The sequence below is a fragment of the Polyodon spathula genome, chromosome 6, assembly GCF_017654505.1.
Source record: "Polyodon spathula isolate WHYD16114869_AA chromosome 6, ASM1765450v1, whole genome shotgun sequence".
In the NCBI taxonomy this organism is placed as follows: domain Eukaryota; kingdom Metazoa; phylum Chordata; class Actinopteri; order Acipenseriformes; family Polyodontidae; genus Polyodon; species Polyodon spathula.
In genome coordinates, this window is record NC_054539.1 from 47452344 (window position 1) to 47476613 (window position 24270).

The 24270-nt window shown below is 38.2% G+C and overlaps 1 protein-coding gene across 1 annotated transcript in view; it reads left to right on the top strand.

Moving 5' to 3' along the window:
• The first annotated feature begins 7755 nt into the window (after positions 1-7755).
• LOC121317253 (E3 ubiquitin-protein ligase pellino homolog 1-like) overlaps positions 7756-24270 on the top strand; it is a 52801-nt gene continuing 36286 nt past the window's right edge. The window contains exon 1 of the mRNA XM_041252974.1: positions 7756-8052. The gene's annotated coding sequence lies outside the window, so the exon portion shown is untranslated. The remainder of the gene's footprint in view (positions 8053-24270) is intronic.

The window sequence follows — 24270 nt, forward strand, 5'->3', positions numbered from 1 at the left end:
CGGATTTCCCACATCAAGCAGGTGTCACAGATTACTGGCTTGAAGACCATGTTGAGGGTTTTTTTTTTTAAGTTTACTTTCTTCTGCAACTGTCAACCTGCTTTCAAACTGCTTCTAAACTGCTTCTAAACTGCTCTGCACTTTTCCACGCCTGTACTTCTCCCACTGCTGTCACTTCCACTTGCTGTCGCTGGGAAGACTGTCTCGTTTAACTGCATTGTTAAACGAGGCAGTCTTAAGAGCAATATACCTTCCTGAATGGATAGAGGCTGGATAATGCAATTCAATTAACAGTGGTAATATGAACTTTCTACATGTAGTAGTTAATGTTGCTAAGTTGTAATTCTTAGAAATATGCAAATAGATGCAAATGAGGGTGCTGGCATGACATTGTTAGCAGAGTGGCTCATCCTCCCATGGTAGACCAGTAAGGGTTAACCCTCACTGGGTCAGAGATGCTGAAAAGCTGTGGGGCATGTTTGATTTTGCTTACCTGACCAATGAGGCCAATTTTTTTACCATTGAAAACAATTGCAGATCTTGTATTCTGCATGGAAAAGTGTGAGTGTGGATAGTTCATCAAAAATACAAATGTTGCACAGTGCAGGAGGCTAGTTGGCAGAGGTTTAGTGAGATAATGAGGTAAAACTGTAAGAACAGATGAACGTTTGTTGTAGTGCCTTCATATTTTTCTTCTGGTGTTAAGTGGAACTTGCAATGACGTAGGTAAATCATTCATGACCGAACAGTTGATCATAAATTCTAAGGCAAAACTAAGAAACTAGGTGTCTTCATTAGAGTTATGTAAAATGTGTGGATCTGTAAAGTCTCTGTCCAGAACCAAATGTCATAAATCTGAAAATCATCCAGTTTATTGACAGTATACATTATTTACTATTGTTTAAAAGAGATTACTTTCTGCAGGAAGCAGACAACACTGGACAATAGAGCACTTCCTCTCTGCACTCCATGTTGTTGTGCTACAGGTCTTCAGGCACAATTCAGGTTTCTAGTAACCTCTAACACACTTTGTACAATACAGTACTCTCTCATTGGCAGAATGTGTTGTTGCTTTATTATTACATGATGACCATTATGAAGTTTACTGCAAAAGTGCGTGCAGTTAGGTAAAGTACAAACATGGTAAAGTATGGTGTGACTAAACTTACATATTAGGTATCTCCTGGCTATATATGAAATCCTGCTGTGCCTCACTCCCTACTGAAACTGAATGACACAAAAAGAGACACTGTGTAACACACTGCATAGGTGGCCTCTATTAAAGTTCAACATTAAAAAAAAACTGAACTAAGCACCCTCATAAAAACTGCCCATATTAACAGCATAGCAAAGTGTAATAAACCATAGTGAAAGCATGGTAAAGAATAGCAAGGTATGGTAAATGTAACGGGCAGTGTTGTGAGATACACCACTGTTACGGATTCTGTCACCTGTAGGTGAGATAAGATGAGGTTAAAAACTGTAAAATTACAAAGGCAGCCGAGCCCGGCATTCTGGTTAAGACACTCGTTTGTGGTGCGCGGGGTCGCCAGTATGCGCCCAGCCTCTGCCCGGTTTCATAAAACACATTATTAAACACAGCAAACCAGGGTAAACTATGGTAAATGTGTACTATACCCATAGGAAAAGCATGGTAAAACTGTAAAAATCAGTGCAAAACTTCTGTGGTAAACTTTTATAATAGCAACAAGAAGCAGTGAAAATGGATTTCAATTTTAATTCCAGTCTTTCATTCTAGTCAGTACAAACGGGTGGGTGTGAGAGGCAAAGGCAGCAGTGCAAACAGCAACTTTAGCATTGCTTATTTAAAAACAAGCTTTAACATTCCAGCTTTAATGTTCCAGTTATTATCACACTGCAGGCTGGTTGCTAGTTATTTCAAAATGGCAGTACAAATAAGGTTAGTAGAACAGGGCTGGACATAAATAAAAGGCATGGATAAGAAACAGCAGTTCTGTGATGCAACAAATATGTCTGCAGATGGATTTCAGCCAATAACTCTTTGTTCCTTGCAAGTTTGTGATATTTAAAACATTAAAACTTTCTGTAAACATAACTGTGTACATGGATACCGTCTCCATAGCAGCGTGACAACAGCAGGCTCAGGCTTCCAAACACTGCAAAAGAGAAACTTAATATTTGGGTAAGTGCTAGTACTTGATTTTTATTATGCAGTAATCCCATGGCATGGAATCACAAGCCGGCTTAACAGAGAATGTTTATTCGACATTATGTTCTTACCAAAATTGGTCAACATACAAACACGAATGCACACAAGCCTTGTTGCTATGTTTTGCATTCTAGCAACGGAAGTTCTATTTATCATCATCATTCTTTTGACAAGGCTTTCGTGTGAAGGCTGTCCTTCCAAATTAGAGGTGTGTACAGTTTCGCAACCCTTAGCTCAAGGGCGTAATCAGCCTTGGAAAATCCGGCCACGTGACACCAGTCTTTACTGCGTGCATACAGGATATGTGTAAACCTATGATTTCATCATTTCTGTACAGGTCTGTTTTAATAATATACCTGTCATTATATAATATAGGAATTTAATCAAACTGCTCTAACAGAGGAACCTTGTCAGAGATGGCAAGGCCAGGACATCAAAATTAGTGAGATTAAAAAAAATAAAAAATTGGAGTGAGATTTGGCAATTTTAAAATGCATTGCCATTTCCTTTCTTTTAGGAGACTTATTAAATTGATGTAAAAAAAAAGTTCCTAAAATGAGCTATCGTGATAACGTAATTTAAGTTGGAAGTGACAAATACAAATCACAGCAAATGCCTTGCTTATCTGTTTGCTTGTTAATGTGCGGATATTTTGCCAAAACAATACTATACTATATTATACTATTGCTGTCTGGTACCCAATCACCTCTTGGACTGTCAATTGGTCAAATATCTATCAAATGAGGGATAATCTTGTAAATCAGGCTCTTTCTGTAGCTTGTTGGCAGTAGTGCATAAATGTATATAACCTCAATTAAACTTTACTTCATGTCGATGAGAACTGGTTCCATAGCATTGTTTCTTCATATTTTCTAGCACAGTAGTACTTACAGTATATGAGTGGCAGCACATGGGTGCAAGTGATGGATGCTACCATGGGGACATGAACCTCTGACTGGCTTATTGAAATCCAATTGAGTGGACAGGGGTACAAAGATAAAAGCTGGTGAAGAATCAAGAGATATAAGAAGGAAGTCAGTAAGTGTTGCAAATTCTAATACTATGAAAGGAAATTGATTTTATAGCCTAGGCTCATTTGTTTAATTGCAGTGCATGTTGTGAATTGTTCAATTTGAAGTACTAGATCGCTTTAATACTAATCAAGATTTGTAACAGGAAAGAAAATGATAAAACCTAACACAATTATCAGTGTTCCTTGATTCATAAATCTCTGTGAGGTACTTTGCAGACTAGAGAAAGGATCGTTTATTGGCAGGATCTCTTTAGTGTAATATGTACCTAAATAGAAAATGTTTGACTCCTAGAACAATGCAATTAGGTAGAATGAGCTCATGGTATGTGCAGCTGCTTCAAATATTCAAATATAATATGTATTAGATGCATGTTACATGTAGATTTCAAGGCTATTTTGTTTTCTTTTTTAGATACATTTCAAAACACAGGTACAGTACGTCAGCTACAATTAAATTGCATTGTAATTATACTGTAGTTATAACATTCAGACAAGGAAACAGACAATTATATAGGCATGAAATTAAATGGTTTGAAAAAAAGTAAGTACAAGGAAACATTTGAAATGAAGCAGCATGAGAGAAATAACAAACAATGACTGGTCAAATATGAACATAAAATTGTCAGAAAAATGCTGATCTGCGCAGGGGCAGGGAGCAGTCAGAACAACGGTTCATACAATAATAAAGAGCAGATGTTTGCATTACCTCTTAACAGGTCAAATGCTTTACAACCTCCTTCAGTAAAGTGAAGAAAAAAAAATGTCAAAACATTCCCTGATCATAAGCATGAGAATACTGTAGACGAGCAAGAAAAAAAAAAGTAAGATGATGTAAGATCTTGTCATGCATAACTGAAATAATGCTGCTGAACAAAAACAACCCACCAGAAAATCAAGAAGTGTTCAATTCTTATTTTTCTTGTCGGTTTGCAAGTATCGGTTTGCTTTGGATCGACTGAAGATGACAAAACCAAAACGTTATGCAACATTTGTTGGAACACCATAGGTTAAGTTTTTACTGTCAAATGGGGGAGCATTCAATTATATGAGACAAAACTGGGTCAGTTTCAACTTTTTTTTATCACCAATTTTCTTTCAAATTTAGAATGTCCAGTTATGTTCACTGCAGCAATTCCCCACATAAACTCAAGAGAACTAAAGGTCAATGGGCATCTTTCCCTCCAACAACCAAGCCAATTGTCTCTTTATATCCAGGAATTCCAGAGTCGATGTCAGCAAATCAGCCCTACGGTGGTCTGCATGAACTCACCAGGCACCTGGCCAGTTGAGTCCTCTGTAGTGTGTCGACGAGAAACAGTCCCGGTCGGTCATGCCATGGGAGTACCAGAGCCAATGTGACACACCCTCAGTAATCCCCAGCAAAGACAGGTAACTTAGTACAGCCAGCACTCCCCTGACTGTATGACACCCTACACACCACGTGACAATGCTTATGGCAGGTGAGCCACTCGGAGACCCTAGTTTCAGCTTCTTAACTGTCATATTATGTTCTACCTATAGGACTCTGTGTTGACACTGTCATGAAGGATGCAATAGAAGCAAAAGGATACTGTTGTTGTTGACATTTTTATCATTCTATAGACACGGTCATCAACCAATTATTTTATGGCAGGTAAATGTAAAACTGTATCATATGTAATATTTCAGAAGTGTGTGAACATGATCCAGTTATTACATGTTGTGGAGGTCTACCAAGGTGTTATGCCAGTAGTTTTTTTGTTTTCTGCCTTCTGAGTAATTACTATTAGTGTTAGATTCTGACACAGATTTGCCACAAACAGCTGACTGGTTTCCAAGCTGATACTTTTTTTTTCATGAATACCAGACAAGACACATTTAGAATAACTGCTGTTTTTGGACGATGCAGTGTCTTGCAGTTTTTTTCAGCACCTGCTAATAGAACAGAGAGTAGAGTGTGCTGTTTTCCATTTAAGGTGAGGCAGGCTGACTGGAATACTCTGCTGTGGCACCTCACAAAAGCATGTTTATAATGAGGTTGACCTGTAAATTCTACAACTACTGTGTGTGACAGGCAAACAAGTTGATCTAGCAATACTGGGTAGCATATTTCATGGTGGAGTAATTTGCAAGTAATTCTTGTCATCAATGATACATTCCTTTTTGTGAGTACTAGCAGAATAATCTAAATCAGCTGACACTATTGTGTGTGTGTCATGTTGCCTAGTACACATGCAATTTGTGTTGTCTCGCTTAAAAATGTTGTCTTGGATTTGAATCAGTATTACCCCTTCCCCCTCCTTTTTGTTCTTTGCTCCTGCTTCTGTTTGAATGGATGGCAGTGGGCCGGATTGTTGTCATGTAGGGTGATCAAGGGGAAGGCCAACAAGATTATTTTGGTTTGTTGTTTTCATTTCCTTTTCAGTCACCTTTGTCCTCTGACCTTACAGTATTCATTGCCTTGGCAATGCTGCCTAATGTGTCAAAGCGGTAGAGATGGCTCAGACACATAAATAAATGCTTACTCTAGTCTTTAATTAACTTTATTTTTGTTTAAATGAGAGCATACCATGTTAATGTTTTTTAAAATGAGAAATGAGCAGGGTTAATTAAAGATTGCTGGTTACTCTAAAAATATGCGACAGCATATGGTTGAATCAGCTCATTCACATGAAATACTGTATGTAATATCTGAGGAACCTAACATTGACATATAAAAACATCTGTTTAAAGCATAGCATTACAGCCTTGACAGTGCATGTTAGGGTGTATTCAGGACAAATCTTTTTTTGGAAAAAAATACAATTGATTTTTATGTTTCACACCAGGCAGTTGCTTATGCAGTACATACGAAGACAAAGATAAATCAATGTATTTTAAGTTTATTTATAACTCTAATAAAGGCAACGGTGAGGTAACTATAAAGTAATAGAAATGTGTACCAAGCAGTTCAGTGCTGCATGCAGATTTTAGCATGTAATTTTCTGGTATGCAACATTTCTTTGCATGTGAACGGCAGAAAAGTTCAGATATTTACATACCAAACTAACTTGATCAATAAATTGATGCAGTTACTTATTCAAATGATAAACATATTTTTTCCAGGAAAAAATACATAAGCATGTGTGGTGTTCAGACAAAGACCAAATGGTGCTGTAGTTACTATATCTAGCTGGATCGATCACTCAGGAGATAAGTATTTATTTAATAAAATATTTACCAGGAAAAGCTCATTTGATTAAAAGTTACACAGTGAAGCCTGACAAACTATGACATTGACACACGGAAAATGAAACCTAACAAAAGAATACATAATACTAGCTAAACAGTACTTATTGTACTGTAAACAGAACAAAAAACTGGACCTTGATGAAAGACAGATCTTTTAATATATATTGTTTCAGGCATTAACTGTCTCAGATATGACCTATACATATTTGATTTAAAGGAAGTATTTTTTTCATGATTAGAATCACTTATCATTTAACATTTTATATGCATATTTCTAATGAGATTTATGAATATCATACAGTGCCATCTGGTGGTGCAATGTTGTAATGGCTTTTCCTTTGTGTGGGATTTTCAATTGACACACAAATTTACCTGATGGCTGAACAGTATAATTAAAAAAGTGGACCCTACCCAAATAAAATAAATTATGTTCTGTTATACAGAAGTTGTCAAAACCCCAAAGCTTACTATAGAATACTATATGAAGTACTATATTTTTATAGTAAAGTTTTGGTCACTACTATATTACAATACTTTCATGAATGAAAAGGTCATGGTTATTATTAACAACAAATTGTGCATTTACTAAATGGCTTTACACAAATTCACTGCTTTAAATATGTAGCTTTTTCATGTTTTACAGTATGTGCAAGTCACATAGAGAAAAAATAGAAAGGGGGAGGGTGTGTAATTTATAAGAATGGATGAGCTATGGGTGAATGTATAAGAATGGTGAGTTACATATAACTGGTTAACGGTTAGTGGTTAGTTCGCGAAACCAAAAGTAGCCTAATGTAACCCAAACACGCATAACCAGCTTGCAGTCACAGCACATTACAGAACACACTTGATAAAAAAGGACGTGATGTTCTGAGGCTAAGCGGAATGCATACGGTAGTAACTAAAGCTATTTTTTAGGGATTGTAAACACTGGGCTGTCATTTAGGTATACCGTATATAAAGTACTTGTAAAAACATTTATTAAAAGTCCAGCTCATTTTATACATTATTTTATATTATTTCAATTATATATAGTCTTATGCATATTTCCATATTTCGTTAATAATTTAAAAAAAATGCCACATAAAGTTCTAAAAGAAAATAATATAAAAAGCCCGTTACATTATGTTTTTATCTTACCGTCACAACCGAGGCAGTCAACAACAATGACAAAAACCTGCTACTGTGGCTTTTATTTTCAGCCGCGCATCACGGAAGATGTAGTCCATTTTTGCTCCACCAACGCTTTAAATTGAACAGACTATAATTCCCACAATTCAGCGTCATAGCATAATTAGTGACGCGTCAGGTATTTAGTGACTGTAACCTAAAGGGGCAAGGCAGTGCTGAGATCTGATTACCCGCACAGATAGTGTGTAATCGATTCGTTAAAAAACTAAATAAATAAAAAACAAAAACATTTTCAAATTAAAGGTGGTTGTTTTTTTTGTTTTTTTTTTAAGGGGGAATCCATATTTTTGGTTCACTCCCGTTTGTTTCATCAAGTTCAGACTGGGTGCTTGAATTTATTGCGGACATACAAGCAAGGGAGCTGTTGCTGAGTGAATCTCAGTTCGAATAGCACAGCGAGGCAAGAGACCGTCACGACTCAACCGCTGTGAGTATGCGATGAACAAGAGCTGTTTTTTCCTTTTGTTCTCAATTATGGTACTGTACTTCCTTTTGTTCATTTTCTCCGAAGTGTAACATCAGTCTAGTCTTGTTTCATATTGTGTGCTAGAACTAGTGAACTGACATCGGACGTATTGAAATGACAATTGTAATGTTTAGATGTTGTTTATTTGTTGCTTTCATTTTATGGAAATTAATTGCGAAATCATTGTATGATCCATGACCAATAGGACAAACACTTACCGGTACTAAAATATACAGTAATTTGATGTGGTAAAATACTGACATGATGTATACTCTGTCCATATTCTGTTTTATAGATTTTTTTTTTCTAATCCATTGTCTTTTGAGAGTCGTTAAAAAGTATAACATACAAAGGAGATTAACATCAAATGACATTAGTTGGCAAATGAACCAAAACGTTACTGCGATTTCCCATATGCTATTGTTATTCTGTTACCCCTTTCTATTGTTACTAGAGCCTGCATGGAACTAAAGTCTTTGTTTTTACTTGCCCATGTTTCCTTCTATTTTTGTGTCAGAGATGTAATAGAAACAAAGGCACCGTTTATTTATGTTTTAAGTGGCATATTTGGCGATGACAAGCTTTTTTTTTTTTTTTTTTTTTTGCGTGCCTAGTTACTCGTTTTCTTTGTCACTTCATTACCTTACAGCCACATTTGTAGTACAGTTCTCGCTCCCATACTGTGTAACACAGTTTATGCGGTCCTGTAATTCGACTAATGGTTAATTATAGTTGTAATGTACCTTTAAAAAAAAAAAATGTCTGTAGAAATGCGAGTACCGTTACTACTATAGCATTCTCGAAATATGGTGTTCGTTTTATATCGCGTATTACTGGAGTCCACAGTAAAACGTGCCTAATTTGCATTCCAGTGAGCATCTGGGATCTCATCTTTTGTTTGTTTTCAATTTGAATATTCCTGTAGCATTTGGAAAGATGGCTTAAAGTACTTTGTGCTAATACATACATAATTATTTTCCAGCTGTTTATTAATGCACCTTATCTTGTATGGTGTTGACCATCTGTTCAAACTGTATAATATTAACATAATACAAGAACAGCTAAATCAACTGTGATAGACCCAGTACTTTTCGTGAGCAATGTGGGTTGCCCCTGCAAGTTGTTTAGTGTTAGCGAATTGCACAGTATACTTTTGAACACATTTCTGTGTGTGCAGGGTATAAATAACTACTGAAAGCTACTGTAATGTTTCCATTCCTGAAATGGTCACCAGATAATTTTGTTTTTGTCACATTGCTGCGAAGAGATGGTTTCTTCCTGATATGAATTCACGCTGCATATGGATTGAAAGGGCACTGGCGTCCTTTTTTACTGGTGTCCGTTGTATGGAAGTGCATTTGTTAGAGCAAGTTTTCTAAAAGAAGGGTGTGTTGCAGGACTTATATTGGAGATTAAGCAAATGCTCTCCACTTGCAGACATTTAAGGAATGGAGCAGCAGTAACATGGATACCAAGTGGCAGAACAGACACTGAGGTCATTTGGAGCAAGCTTTGAATGGCTAATAATGACTGGGACTGCACCGATAAATCTAGAGTTCTTAATTAGGCTTCTGATTTAAGAAGTGAAGTGAATTTTGTAAGGAGTGAAAAGGAAAGAATACTTGAATGGCCTATGCTTGATGTTTAACAGAACTTGAACTGAAGAGCCATTTCGTGGCTCTTTACAGTATAGCGTAAAGTATATGAGTCCTTCCAGCTCAAGTGGGACCTGGGGGAAATTGCTCGAGCTCCTTATTTTATTTTATGTTGGAAAGTGTGAAGTGTCTTTCCCCACTGTGATTGTCAGCGTGCTCAGTACTACTAGCATTTACAAGTTGTGGTTTTCAGCACCCTGAATTAATTCTTCTCATTCGACACCTCTCCTGGCTATGCTGTGGAAGTTTAAAATAAAAATATCCATCAAAACCCGTTAAACACTTTCTATTTAAAAAAAAAAAAATAAAATACTACAGATATAATACAGCACAAGGAAGAAAGGATTAACTTCTTATAAAGTTTCTAATTCAAATGTAGTCTTTTTGGGCTATTGTTTTAGCAGTTCTTAAAGGGACAAGATACTGTTTGCACTGTAAACCAAAGCCTCTACAGACAGCTGTAAAGTGTGAAATGTGCAGGAGAGAGAAGCGACAGTGGAAGGACAATGCACCGTGTGACATACGGGAGACGAGACGTGACAGGGCCCATACAGATCTCCACTAATGAAGTGTGAGGGTATTCGAGGGTCTAGCCAACAGAGGGGGCTGCAACAGTATACTGGATAACCCTGGACTATTACTCAAAATACAGACAGAAAGACTCATTTCGTGTTGGTACTGTACTAACAGTAACTTCTTGGTGGTTGGCTATTTTGTCCCTTATTGTGAGTCGTCTCTCCAAATAAATAAATGAATGAGCTGGTGGAAAGGGAATCATGGTTCTGTGACAGTCCCGGGAAGGTAGTGATCTTTATACATTATTTTATTTAAAGGCTTCAAAGTTTGAGACACTCCACATTCCTCCTGCAGTTGGCTGCTGAAGCAGTTTTTCCTCCAGAGTACATTTTCATGTCAAAAAGCACACAGCTCAAAGTCACGTTGGACGATAATGGTATTTGCTGTCACTTATCACGACAATCGGCTGAATACTGATAAATAAAACATAAGCAATTTCTTGCAGCTTGCCTTGTTACTGCTAACTTGTTTACCAAAAGTAAAAATAACACAACCAAATTTAAGTTTGTTTGGTAGTTTTTCAAATTTCAAAATATAGGCCACACAATAAAAAAAGAAAAGTTTGAAAAAATTGTGATTCAAGAGTATCAGCTGTTGTACAGTTTCAACAGAAAAAAGAATGGGAATGTGCTATAAATATTTATTGTGTATTATACTTTTCATCAGTTGTTTTGAGTGTTGTTATCTTTGCCACACTGTACAGCAGTCTTTCTTACCCTAGTTCTTCACTGTTGAAAGTTAAGTGCCTTACCATTTGACACACAGACAGCAACGACTGCATTTATTATTTAAAAAAAACAAACAAACATTTTGAACACTTCCTACCTGCTGCTGACCGACTGTTCACATTCCAAACACAGATGGTATGTTACTGTTACCCACAGCTGGGATCTTCATGTACAGCTCTTGCTAATTTTTTTTTTAACCCAAAAAGTAGGGTTGCGTGCAACCTTTATAAAATATTTAATTAATACTTACATTTTATTACTTGCAACCTTTCAGCTGTGCAATCTACTCAGAACCTACTTAGAAACAATCATTCTCAATCTAATTGTCTAATTGTCACATTATTATTATTGAGGAATGTGTGTGTGTCTAATGTTATGTATGTATGTATGTATGTATGTGGTTCATTTATTAACATAGTAATCATATATACACACTATATATGTACCAATCAAAAGTTTGAGTACACTTGCTGGAAACTAGGTTTTTTTCATAATTGACAATGTTTTACGTCGTATACATTTCTGTAAATACTTGAAAATGAAAACACATGTTACAATATACAAAACAAAACATAATGAGTATCAAAGCAATGTTCAAGAAAATTGAAAGTTGTCTCTAAATCTTGGATTCCTCAAAATAGCCACCCTTTGTCTTAATAACAACCTCACAAACACGAGGCATTCGATTAACAAGTTAACAAGGAAATCACCCGACATGTCTTCCCAGCTCTTCTGCAGCAATTCCCAGAGATGTGGGGCACTTGTGGGTAGCTTTGCTTCGATTCTTCTGTCCAGTTCGTCCCATACAAGTTCTGTGGGATTGAGGTCTGGAGACTGAGCAGGCCAGGTCATTAGATTGAGTTGTCCTTCACTTTCCTTCTTCGCCAGATAGTTCTTGCACAACTTTGAGGAGTGTTTCAGGTCTTTATCTTGCTGAAGAATGAAGGACTGCCCAACTAGCCGTAATCCTGATGGAATGGCATGCCTCTGAAGTATGCTATGATTACTATGCTGGTTGAACTTGCCATGGACTTGGTAACCACACATGCAGAACTCATGTGCTCACCCTCTCTGTGTCTTATAAATACTCAGCGGTTGGACCCAAATATTTCAAATTTTGGTCCATAAGACCGACTTCCACTCCTCAAACGTCCATTTTCTGTGTTTTTTGGCCCAGACAAGTCTCTTCCTCTTATTCTGCACTCTTAACAATGGTTTCTTTGCAGCAGTTCTTCTAGTTAGGCCAGCTTCACGCAATCTCCTCTGAACAGTCGATATTGAAACATCTGTACTTCTAGTAGCATTTAGCTGAGCTTGTATTTCAGGGGCAGTTAATTGCCGGTTTCGTAGACTTGTGACTTGAATGAACTTGTTCTCTGATTCTGAGGTCACCCTTGGCCTCCTTTGCAACAGTTGAGCTTTTGACTTGACATCGCCATCTTGCTTATCTCCCAGAACAGAAAATCGGGAAGTAACTTCCTGTCTAAGAAAATGATGTAGAATCTTTGACTAAACTCTGCTTTACAGAGTGAGTCTGATGCAAAACCCTAAGACTTGTACAGTAGTATTACAAAAATAAGTTACCGATTCTCTTGCAATGTAGAAATAATACTAAATAAAGTATGTATTAACATAGTAATGACACTGCTGCTATATTGTTCAGCATTAAATTTGTGCTGTAGACTATGATAAACAATTGATAAATCTGTTATGATTACACGTTTTGTAGTTATTATTTTGTTTGTTTGGAGTATTTATTGAGAAATATATTATTATTACATGTTTGTGGTTATTTTGTTTAGAGTATTTATTGAAGTGACGTACTGCATAGCTTTACTACAGTTGACTGTGTGATCACTCCTCGGCTCATTTATAAGCAACAAGGGTGCATTACATGTTTGTAGGTATTATTTTGTTTGTTTGGAGTAATTATTGAAGCGAGGTACTGCGCACTGCTCGGCTATAGATCATTCATAACAAGCAACAAGGGCGACTGAACGTTCTGACATTTGACCGAAGTGTGCAGGCGTATTTTCAGTGTTATGAAAAAAATGAACCACACGTGCATGAAGAAAAGTCCAAATAACTCAGTAATTACTTGATCTATTTTGTTGGTTCAACAAAAAGGCACTCCTCGTTAACAAGTTCCACCAGCCTACCAATGGAGATATTTAAACTCGCAGCTGTTGGTTTTTTTAGTTATTTCTCGGTAATTTGTAAAAACAAATTTTTACTCCGTTCTGTAACTTTAAAGCTACAGAACGGATTTATACCAAAAAAATTCTCTGTGACACGGACACCAAGCATGCCAAATGGCATCCCAGAGAAAAAGAAATTCCTGAAGACCTCCGGAAAAAAGTTGTTGATGCCTATCAGTCTGGAAAGGGTTACAAAGCCATTTCTAAGGCTCTGGGGCTCCACCAAACCACAGTCGGAGACATATTGTCCAAATGGAGGAAGTTTTTGGGACAGTAGTGAATCTTCCCAGAAGTGGCCGGCCTCCCAAAATCTCTCCAAGAGCAAGGCGTAAAGTCGTCCAGAAAGTCAAAAAGTCGTTATGTCTGGCGAAAACCAAACACAGCATTCCACAGTAAGAACCTCATACCAACGGTGGTGGTATGTGGTAGTGTCATGATTTGGGGATGCTTTGCTGCATCAGGACTTGGACGACATGCCATCATTGAAGGAACCATGAATTCTGCTCTGTGTCACAAAATTCTACAGGAGAATGTCAGGCCATCCGTCTGTGAGCTAAAGCTGTAGCGCAGCTGGGTCATGCAGCAAGACAATGATCCGAAACACACAAGCAAGACTACATCAGAATGGTTGAAGAAGAAGAAATTTAAAGTTTTGGAATGGCCTAGTCAAAGTCCATTCCTAAACCCCATTGAGATGTTGTGGCAGGACCTGAAATGAGCAGTTTATGCTCGAAAACCAACAAATGTCACAGAGTATAAGCAGTTCTGCATGAAGGAGTGGGTCAAAATTCCTCCACGGCACTGTGAGAGACTGATCAATAACTACAGGAAGCGTTTGGTTGCAGTTATTGCTGCTAAAGATGGCGTAACCAGTTATTGAGTCTAAGGGGGAGATTTACTTTTTCACACGGGGGCATTGGATGTTGCATAACTTCCTTTTAATAAAAAAATTGAATAAGTATCAATTTTGTGTTATTTGTTCACTCAGGGTCCCTTTTATCTAATATTATATTTTGGTTGAAGATCTGATAACATTCAATGTCAAAAATATGCAAAAATGCAGAAAATCAGACCGGGTAAATACTTTTTCATGTCACTGTGTGTGTGTGTGTGTGTGTGTGTGTGTGTGTGTGTGTGTGTGTATAATAAATACAATGGAAGTGTGTGTGTAATGAATCATCTGGGCCAAAAAAAAAATAATTTGACTGTATAACTTAAAATTGTTCTTTGTAAGTAAAACATTCATTGAGGAATTAACATTTATTCTCCTATATATACATGTGTGTATGTAATATAATATAACACACATATATATATCTATATATATATATATCTATATATATATATATATATATATATATATAATATATATATAATGTGTGTCTGTGTGTTATCATACTTTGCTTGATTCATGGGCTTGCAGCGATCCTGAATTTCAAGGATTTCTGAGTTACTCTGTCAAAACTGACAGGTTTCATTTATTGTGTTGTTGCTAGAAAGTATATTTTGAGAAGTGAAAGCATGTTTATCACGCAGGTGGTACTTCAGATTAGATGTACTGTAGCCTACGTTTGTGATACTGAAACTCAATTTGAGAGTACAGTCAAAGGTTTTCTTTTTTTTTTTTTCCTCCCCACAAGTCCTTCATTTTTAGGACTTTCCTCCATAATGCAGTTATATGACTAACTTTCTATGCAAACGATGACAGCACTCACTGCATTAATGGTGCTGCAGGGAATGAATTACATTAAGCTAAGAGGGTCAAGACGGTGTGATTAATGCACGTTAAGAAGAATTGCAATAGTTAACTGTGATAAATTGATGGCCCTAATTTTTTATATATATATACACACACACACACCCACACACATTAAATATATATTTGAAAACGACAATAAAAACAGTTTTGAGAGAGAGAGAACAAGTTGTACAGTACACAATCCATTCACATTGCATTGCCTTACACAGGGCCGAATTAACAAATTCTAAGCCCCTGGGCACGAACGCATCATGGGCCCCTCCCACCCCTCCTCCTATCAGCTCAGCTAGTTATATGTAAAACTGTGTTGGTTACAAAATTCAATTGATTGTTTGGTAGGCTACAGCAGCCAAAGAACAATGAACGGCACACCATCTATAAATGTAATTAAGTCATACATACCAGCAGCGAGCATAACAGCGTGTAATAATAAATAAATGTGCCTCTTACCTTAGAAGATCAGTCATTTCAAGAGTTCTTCCTTGAGAATTCAGTCACCAGGTCGACAAAGTCTGACAGTCTGACTCTGACAAGTTCGGACTCAATAGCCGTCAATGAAAGCGCACTTAAGGCGTTTCTGACACATGCTTGTTCTGAGTTTGTTTTTTATTCTTGCCATTTGCTAAAACAATCGTTCACCCTCACAATTACTTAGTTACAGGTACAGTCAAGACAAGTCTCAGAGCATGTTTGGAAAGGTTGATTGTAGGCCATTTCTCAACACAATGTGCAGCAGTTTTGAGGGTGAATTTATCCTGCTTGGCTCTTAAAGAATTTAAATTGAATGAGCTTGTCTGCAAAGCTCTGATCCAAATCAGTTGGGCAAGCAGAGGAAAGTGTATTGGCCCGCTTACAAATATCACTGGTGTCAGACTCCTTATCCTCAAACCGAACTCCAAAGCAATCATTCAGAGCCCTGTATGCATCCAGTCGTTGATTGAGACAGACGAGTAATTGATCAATCATCACGTTGAAATTTGTGGCTCCCCTCAATTGTGACTTCATGCTCCCTGGTTTCATCTGTAAATGCTTTCTGCTTCGTTATCCGATGAAGGTCGTGCTGACAGGTCTGGCTCACACCCGTGGCAGTCTTTTCAAAGTCTGAAAACTGATCCTGAAGTGATGCCACAAATGACAGCGAAGACTCCAGTAGTCGCACAGCAGTCTTTTAAATCAGCGTCACTTTTCTGCAGCAGCTCACTTGTCATCTTGAACCTGTGTAGGACGGCATCACAGAAATGGGCCATGAAGGCTGTCTCCAAGCGTTCCATTTTGCCACACAACGAAGTTGTCTCGTGTCGTGTATCAAGAGTTTCATTCATGTCACCTGACAAACTCCCCAAAGCATCCCTTATTGAGCTGTAGTTCTTCCAAAGTGCTGAAGTGCAGATTCATATTTACTTTGATGTCAGCATTGTGAAAAACTTTATTCCACCGTTGAGTTGACTCAGCGCAAAAACTGTACATGGACTGAAGTATCCCCAAAAAATTACTAGCCTCTTGGCAGCTGTTCTCAATGGTATTGACACCAACTAAATTCAAAGAATGTGCATCGCACGGTATGTAATGAATTAGTGGGTTTTGTTTGTTTAAATCTGCCAGAAGACCATTGTATCGGCCAGACATGTTACTGGCATTGTCATATGATTGGCCGCAACAATTAGACTGATCCAAGCCCAGGTCACTGATCATTGCAAGTACACCGTCAGCCATGCTCGCCCCAGTATGGCTTATAGAAGGCTCAAATCCAATAAATCTTTCAACAACTTTCCCTTCGTTATTGTTGAACCTGAAAATAAAAGTAAGCTGGTCCACATGAGAGGTCCGGTGTTGAATCCACAATCCCTGAAAAACATTTGCCATGCTGTAGCTCGGCTGCAATGACCCGCTTAGTTTTCTCCCCCATTAGCGCAATGAATTCCTTGCATATTGTAGAAGACAAATAGCATGTACTGCCTATACCCTTCTGACCATATTTCTGAATGTGATCAGCCAAAAAGGGATCAAACTGAGAAATCAGCTCTAAAATTCCATTGTGCACTGACCCTAGAAGCTCATCGCTGCCACGGAATGGGAGGCCTCTCTCACTTAACTTGATCACGGCAGCAACGCGCCTCAGCTCCTCTATCCAATACTTGCTCTCCCCCTCCAGTTGCCGGACAAGGGATGCATCAACAGTACAAATTGCAGTGATAACGCAAGTATATTAGTTCTATGCTGTAAGCTCTTCTCGTGTTCAGTTATACGATCAGAGTGCTTCCAGTCGCTGAATCCTATTATAAACACATTTGTTTTGGTGGACAAAACCTTGCAGGCAAAGCAGAACACATGTCCAGTAGTAGGTGAGTAAATGAGCCAATATCTCATGAAACTATTTCTCCGTTCTGTAGGCGGCAAGAAAATAAATCATTTGTTAGGGAACGTGTCCTACCCCCACCAACGTCCCGTGTTGATGCTGGATATTTGACCGCTTGGTTTTGGAAGGCAGACACCCCGCTTTCAATTAACGCTGCCCGGTCACTCGTCCATCGTGCCCCACAAAGACGGGTCGATCATATTTCCACCGCGATCATGGGTTGTGCTTGAGCTGGTGGCACTAACCTCTGGGGCCGTGTCGCATGTAGCACTGCTGGCTCCAGGTGGTGGCGAGATACTCGCAAGCGGGACTGGTGGTTTCACAATCAGCCTCATTGCTAACATTAGCAGACGAGCTATCACTAGCAACAGGTGCCTCCTCTGATGAGCAACTAGCAACCTCATTTTAAAAAAAGCTGTCGATAGAAGGCACACTTTGTAAAAGAGCTGCCTCTCTCGCTTCTTTCTCCTTTGTTTGCTTTTGCTTAACGTTCCCGCTAAGAGTGCGTTGATCCATGCTTTTTTCTGGTTTTGCTCTTAGCTGGCTAGCTACATTTTTTTATTTTTTCTTTCTTGGGGGGCAGGGGCGGGGGGCCTGGTGGCTGGAGGCCCCTGGGCAACTACCCCGGTTGCCTGTTCGGTAATCCGGCCATGGCCTTACATTACAGGCATTAACCACAAGAAATGCAACAGGCACAATAACCATAAGGGTTTTTGGGACCAGTCGATGCAGCAGTTCAGCCATTCTGTAGGCCTTCATTGTGAGATCATGCCAGATCAAATCAATTTGTTTTTTTCATATACTTTTTTTGTAAACTATTAATAATATAATAATAATAATAATAATAATAATAATAATAATAATAATATGTTATCTCTGAAGAAGAGGGTTTGCCATACTAGTGCTTCCTCTGCTATATAGGTATGAGAAGAATATATAAATAGACAAGTTCATTTCTGCTATTGTAGTTAAATTTAAAGATGAAACAACTTCCATAGTAAATGTTTAATTTGTGGGTGTCACTTATTGACAAAATTTACATCCCATAGGCCTGTATTCTTTAAACTTAGCAGACAGACAGTGCACTGTTTCCATGTGGGCAAATGATGTAATGGCTGCAAAGAACAGAAAAAGAAAAACAATTAACCCTGAGTTTGATTGTTGGTACAGTAAATACTGTAAATATGCAAGTGGCTGGTGACATGTGAAGTCTGAAATACAGAATTTTGAAGGGTTCTGAATGAAATGAAAGGGATATGTGTCAGCCCTTGGGGTCTACCATGGTCTCTGGCAGGTCTGGTGATTTTCTGTGGCTCGCTTTTTAGAACCTTTGTATAACTTGGCTTTCAGTGTAGAGTTCCTCAGTTATTGCATGCTGATTTGTAACCGCACTGGAAACAGGGGGTGCCCCACTAATCCACACTGGAATTTTCATGATGCTTTGCGAGAACTGTTACTGCAGCAGCAGCAGCTTCCTATTTGCCAAGGTCAGAATGTTACGTCGAGGGAAACTTTGCGGAATTTAGAGGGAGATTATTGATGATCCTCCCCCCAGGTGTGGGACAAATGAGCATTTTAAGAGCTATGAACCAACATGTCAAACATTTCAACTAAAGTGTGTGTGTATCCCTACACTGTCAGATTACAGGGCGAACCAAGATCATTCCTTCAGGCTCCAAAGTTTTGTGACGTGGCAGGAATTTCAGTGGCATGTTACCTGCATGGCTAATCCCTAGGATCTCCTCTCTCTCTCTCTCTCTCTCTCTCTCTCTCTCTCTCTCTCTCTCTCTCTCTCTCTCTCTCTCTCTCTCTCTCTCTCTCTCAGCTGAATGATCCAATGATTTCATCATAGCTTGCAGCAGTACATTGACTTGAAACATTAGTGGAAAATGCAGTTAAGTTTGTCAAGAGTATTTGTAAGTTTAAACTAGGTCAGGCAGTTTGAGTGGAAAAAAATGTAACCTTTTTCCATAAGGTCTGTTTTCTGTTTTCTTCTTCCCTTGCTTTTCACAGCACAAGTATTCACAGACACCAACAAACATATTTATACAGATTTGTGTATATACAGTACACAGTTCATCAATAAAATAGAAAATAAAATATGTGTTCAGTAGGAATATTTTTTAAATACGCGCTTGTCTTCTGCTTAAAATGAACCCTGATCAATCATGTTTCTAACACTGCCATGAGTGATTTATAATCTGCTGTGTTTGTGGTATACAGTATTTCTGATTTGGTGTTAAGCTCACTGTGACAAGCTGGCTTTAGTGGTGACGTCAGACTAGAAATGAACACACAGCACTGCGAGTGAAATTGTGAATGAAAGCAGTGCTGCGCGGTTTAGTACGGAAAAATAAAAGGTTTGAACAAACACAAAAACACTTTGTAAAATAAAACGGCACAGTAGCCAAAACGAACAGACAGGCAAACGAGTGAACGAACAGACACAAACAAGTGCCGTGCTGGTTCTCCATCACATAGTCGCAACTGTTACTGAAAATATAAATCTTCTCTCTCTCAACCGTTCTCCACACATCTAACACTCAAACCCAAGTGTGAAATGTGCTTCTATATATGCTGTTGTGCCAGGATTCAATTACTAATTAATTATTCACTTGAATCCCAGCACGTGAACTAATTTGTGCAACCTCGTGCTCACATACTATTAAATACTTTAAATGCACGTGAAGTGCAATCCCCGTGCCTAAATACAAATATACACTAAACACTCTTGCTCATTACCCACATTGTATCCTGTGTACCAACTACAATACACCAACATTAACCCACCACTCTACACACAGGGGTGGGGCACATTGCCACACGCACACACAGGTTTACTGTGTGCATGGCAGGGCTGGTGATTTTTATTTATTCATTAATTTAATAATTAATTTTTTTAAATTAAAAAAACATCTGATTTATTTTTTGTAGTACCGTAGTTGTAGCGCTACAGTACCTCCACGCTGTAAATTAAGGATGTTGGAAATGGTGGTTTGTGAATAGTTATGTACTAAACTAAATTACACACTCTTACATAAAGCAGATGTATTTATCAATGTGGCATCCTCTAAATGTGAACTACAAGAATTTAGCTGTGGAGTACACCGGAGAAAAATACACCTCACTCATCCCAGCCATTCATATTTTACTTTACTTTTCTTTCTTTGATTTCTCTTTTTCTGTCAGTCCAAACACACACAGTTGTTACTTAGGACTACTTTGCTTTATATAGTGTGTTCAGTTGATAAAGTTCCTGATTGCACCACTAAATAAACCTGGTTTGATCGGGTCTTAACACAGTGCTCTGTTTTGGGACCATGTTAATGATGGGGCAGGTGCTCTATAATGGGGCAAAACATGTCTTCAGAGTACCATTTCAGTGATATATAATATTTTTACATCTTTGCTCCATTTAGCGCCACAGAGTCGGGGGCAAGCGCCTTTCTCGCTTGCACTCTCATTTGCGCTGTGAACAGATAACAGCCCTAACAGTTTTAGTTTATAGATAGTAAAGGTCTAATATGTTTGTTTTTTTAATAAAGGTTTTAAAACATATAATTTAAATGTATTTTCCTTGAGAAACTATGTAAAATAGGTAGTAAATGGAAAAAATGATTTTAAATCAATGATTTAAAAAAAGTCATTTTAAATTGACTTGATTTAAATTGGCCAACCCTGGTGCATGGCTTTCCTTTTGGTCAATAGAACCAGTGGAGCCAAAACTGTATTTTCTCTGTTTCGTTCTGCGTCATGTGTTTCCTTTTGGCAGAGGTACAGTTTTCCCAGATTAGTAAACCTATGAAGATACAAAAGCTAACGGATACAGCATGTCATTGCTTTCTTTCTTCATAATGTACTTTTTAGAGTTTTCAGCTGTTCTATGGTGAACAGTGCTTTGAAAGTACAGAAAAGAATTATATTTTTTTCTAGCAGTACTGTAGAAAAGCAGTAGACAGTTATTCACTTTTCCCATTTTACAAATTGCACTCTATTGTAAGAGAGCCCCGTAAAACTAAAGCTGTTTAAAAACGCTATAAAAGGTGCCTTTTTTTTTAGGCTGCTTGACATGGCTGTCAAGTTTTCTGCCACTGATTTTCCAGTTGTCAAGAGCCTTTATGGGTTAGCTATCTGACATCTATTAGAAGCTGGTAATAGGGGACAAGGTTGAACGTATTGTATCGGTAAGTGTAGGACTGTGTTGTGCACTTTACAGATGAGTGTTTCCTATCATCAGATCATTAGGATGTTCTCACATATTTTTTTCTAATAATGCATGGTTATTTAAAAAGGACTGAAACCTAATATGTTACCAGTCTGCCTTGGTGATAGGAACACAATTTGAATTGTAAAAAAAAAAAAAAAAAAAAAAAAAAAGCTATGGTTACATGATATTAAAAAAAATAGTTACAATTTACAGTACTGTAGAAAAAACACTGTATCCTGTAGTATGTCTCCGCCATGCCCCTCTCTTCATTGTATAGGTCTAAAAGGTGCAGTTTTGAAAGAGATCAATGTTATATCAAACGTGTATTTGAACTTTAAAACATGATGCCTGGCACTACTCCAGGTTAAATACTACTCTTTGTTTGTAAGCCATGCTTAAGTGTTTTGCACTTCCTGGGTCATTTAACCAGGAGGGTGGAATTATCCCTTCTCACTAACTTCTTACCAGTCAACAAACAAATCATCTGCTTCCCCTATTGACTGACGTGCTTTCAGACAGTAACATGATTTAGCCCAGAAGACACTGCCGGGGTGAAAGTGCAAACTTAAAATAGAACCAATCATCATCTTTTAAAATGGAAATACACGTTTGCCATCATGCGTTTCTTTCAAAACTGCACATTTGAGACCTATACTAAGTGCAAAACAGGTAAAATGTATGAAGTTATTTTGTTAGCTGGAATTACTTTAAGGCGATTCCAAACCATGTTTTTATCCACATGTGATCAAGACAAATGTTGAAGACACAGCTTTGGCACTGAATCTGAAGCAGGTGGACGATTGTGCAAGTGGCACACTGTGGGATGTTAATCAGCAAGGCTGTCATATGAGGACGCCTGGCTGCTGAACCTTACTTAATCTCAAAGTACCACAGATCTTGGTTTCCCAGTTTCATTCTTGCTTCAAAATGTTTTTAAGGATAAATATTATACAGAAAAGGCACTAGTTTTATTGCACAAAGTAAAATAAACAAATTATTCTGTGTCCTTAGGTAAGCTGCATATTTACGTAGCAATGTGTTATTTTAAAGGCTAAGTTGGACCTTCAGAATAGCTTACTAACAAGGCCAAGCAGCAGGAATGCCAATTAAACTGCCCCATTAAAAGGCTCAAGTGTAGGACCAATCCTCAGTTTTACTGTAATCCAGTTTTGTTCCACAGAAGTCTGTTAATGTTTATTGGGACACTAGCACTGGAGCCCTGCACATAAGGAGGTGGCTTCTGTGATTGTTTATTGTAAATATGGGTGTTGTGATTGTATAAATAATAGTGGGATTGGTTTTAATGGGGAACCTGATGCTCTGTGTGTAGCAGCCTGTCTGCTGTGTTTAGTTGCAGGAATGAACAGTGTGTGTGTTTACCAGCTGCGAGCTCCTAATCAGCAGGTGGATGTGGTGCAGAAGAGCGCCATGAATAAAAGGGTCCAGATTTATACAAATCAGGGCTGCTGAACGACTGGGTTCAGGAAACAAAGCGACTTCAAACGGCGATCGTGTATATCCTCTGAGCTCAGGAGGTGGTTAGGGGTTTGTTCCGGGAGAAGGAAGCTGTATTTGATGCAGTGTTTTTATTAAGGAATAAAAGGGTCCAGATTTATATAAATCAGGGCTGCTGAACGACTGGGTTCAGGAAAACGAAGCGACCTCAAACGGCGATCGTGTATATCCTCTGAGCTCAGGAGGTGGTTAGGGGTTTGTTCCGGGAGAAGGAAGCTGAACACACCAACGATCATATGTATAATTTGTTGGAGTTGGGTGAACTGCCCGAGGAACAGGGAGTTAGTTTCGGGATAGTAGATCCCACCCAGTATAGCAGACAGGTTTGGAACCAGGATGTCCATTTGAGTAGCGAGCCGTTTTATTTGACAGTTTTTTGTAAGCCAAACTGTTTGTCCCCCGCGATGTACCATTGCTGGTAGTGTCACTTGGGGTTCCTTTACGTGTATGTAAATAAACCTGCATGCCTGTGGGGCGTGTCAATCCCATCCTTCTGTCTCCGTTTCCTATCAATCAAGCAGCGAACATGCATGCACATCCTCCAGAGAAGTCATACAAATCATGTCTCCTATTTTGACCTAGCCCTATTCAGCGGGGCATACTGTTTAACCTGATAAGATAATCCGCTAATTGGTTCATTTTAAAGAGGTATTTTTTTAACACTCCTGCAGATGTTATCTGGACAAACCACTTTCACTTCACAGAAATGTCAGGTTGCCTTGTATGTATGTGGGCATGCTTGTCTGTGAAACTGGGTCAAGGGTTGCTGTGCAAACAGAACAAAAAATAGAAAAAAAATCCATCTGCTCATTGGCGAAAGCAGAACGCCACAAATCGGAAATGTTGCAGCACGGGGCATGAACAGATAATTGTCTGCTCACCTATGTACCAGTTTGCACTTAACTCTTGCAGGGTCATTTCCTGTTGTAAAATACTTGATTTTTTTTAAATTTTGTATTTTTTTATTTTTAAGGCAACTTAACCACACTCAACTAATAAATAATGTAGTCTGCTAAACTCATTTGAAAAAACAAATGTATTTGATGCAATATTTTTATTAAGACAAAACACGTCAGCCTCTTGAATGCTGTATTGCGAGGGAACTTGAACTAGATGGAATGCATATTTATTGTTTTTGACTGTCAGTCAGTCGACAAGTAGAGTACAGTACAGTACCTCCCTCAT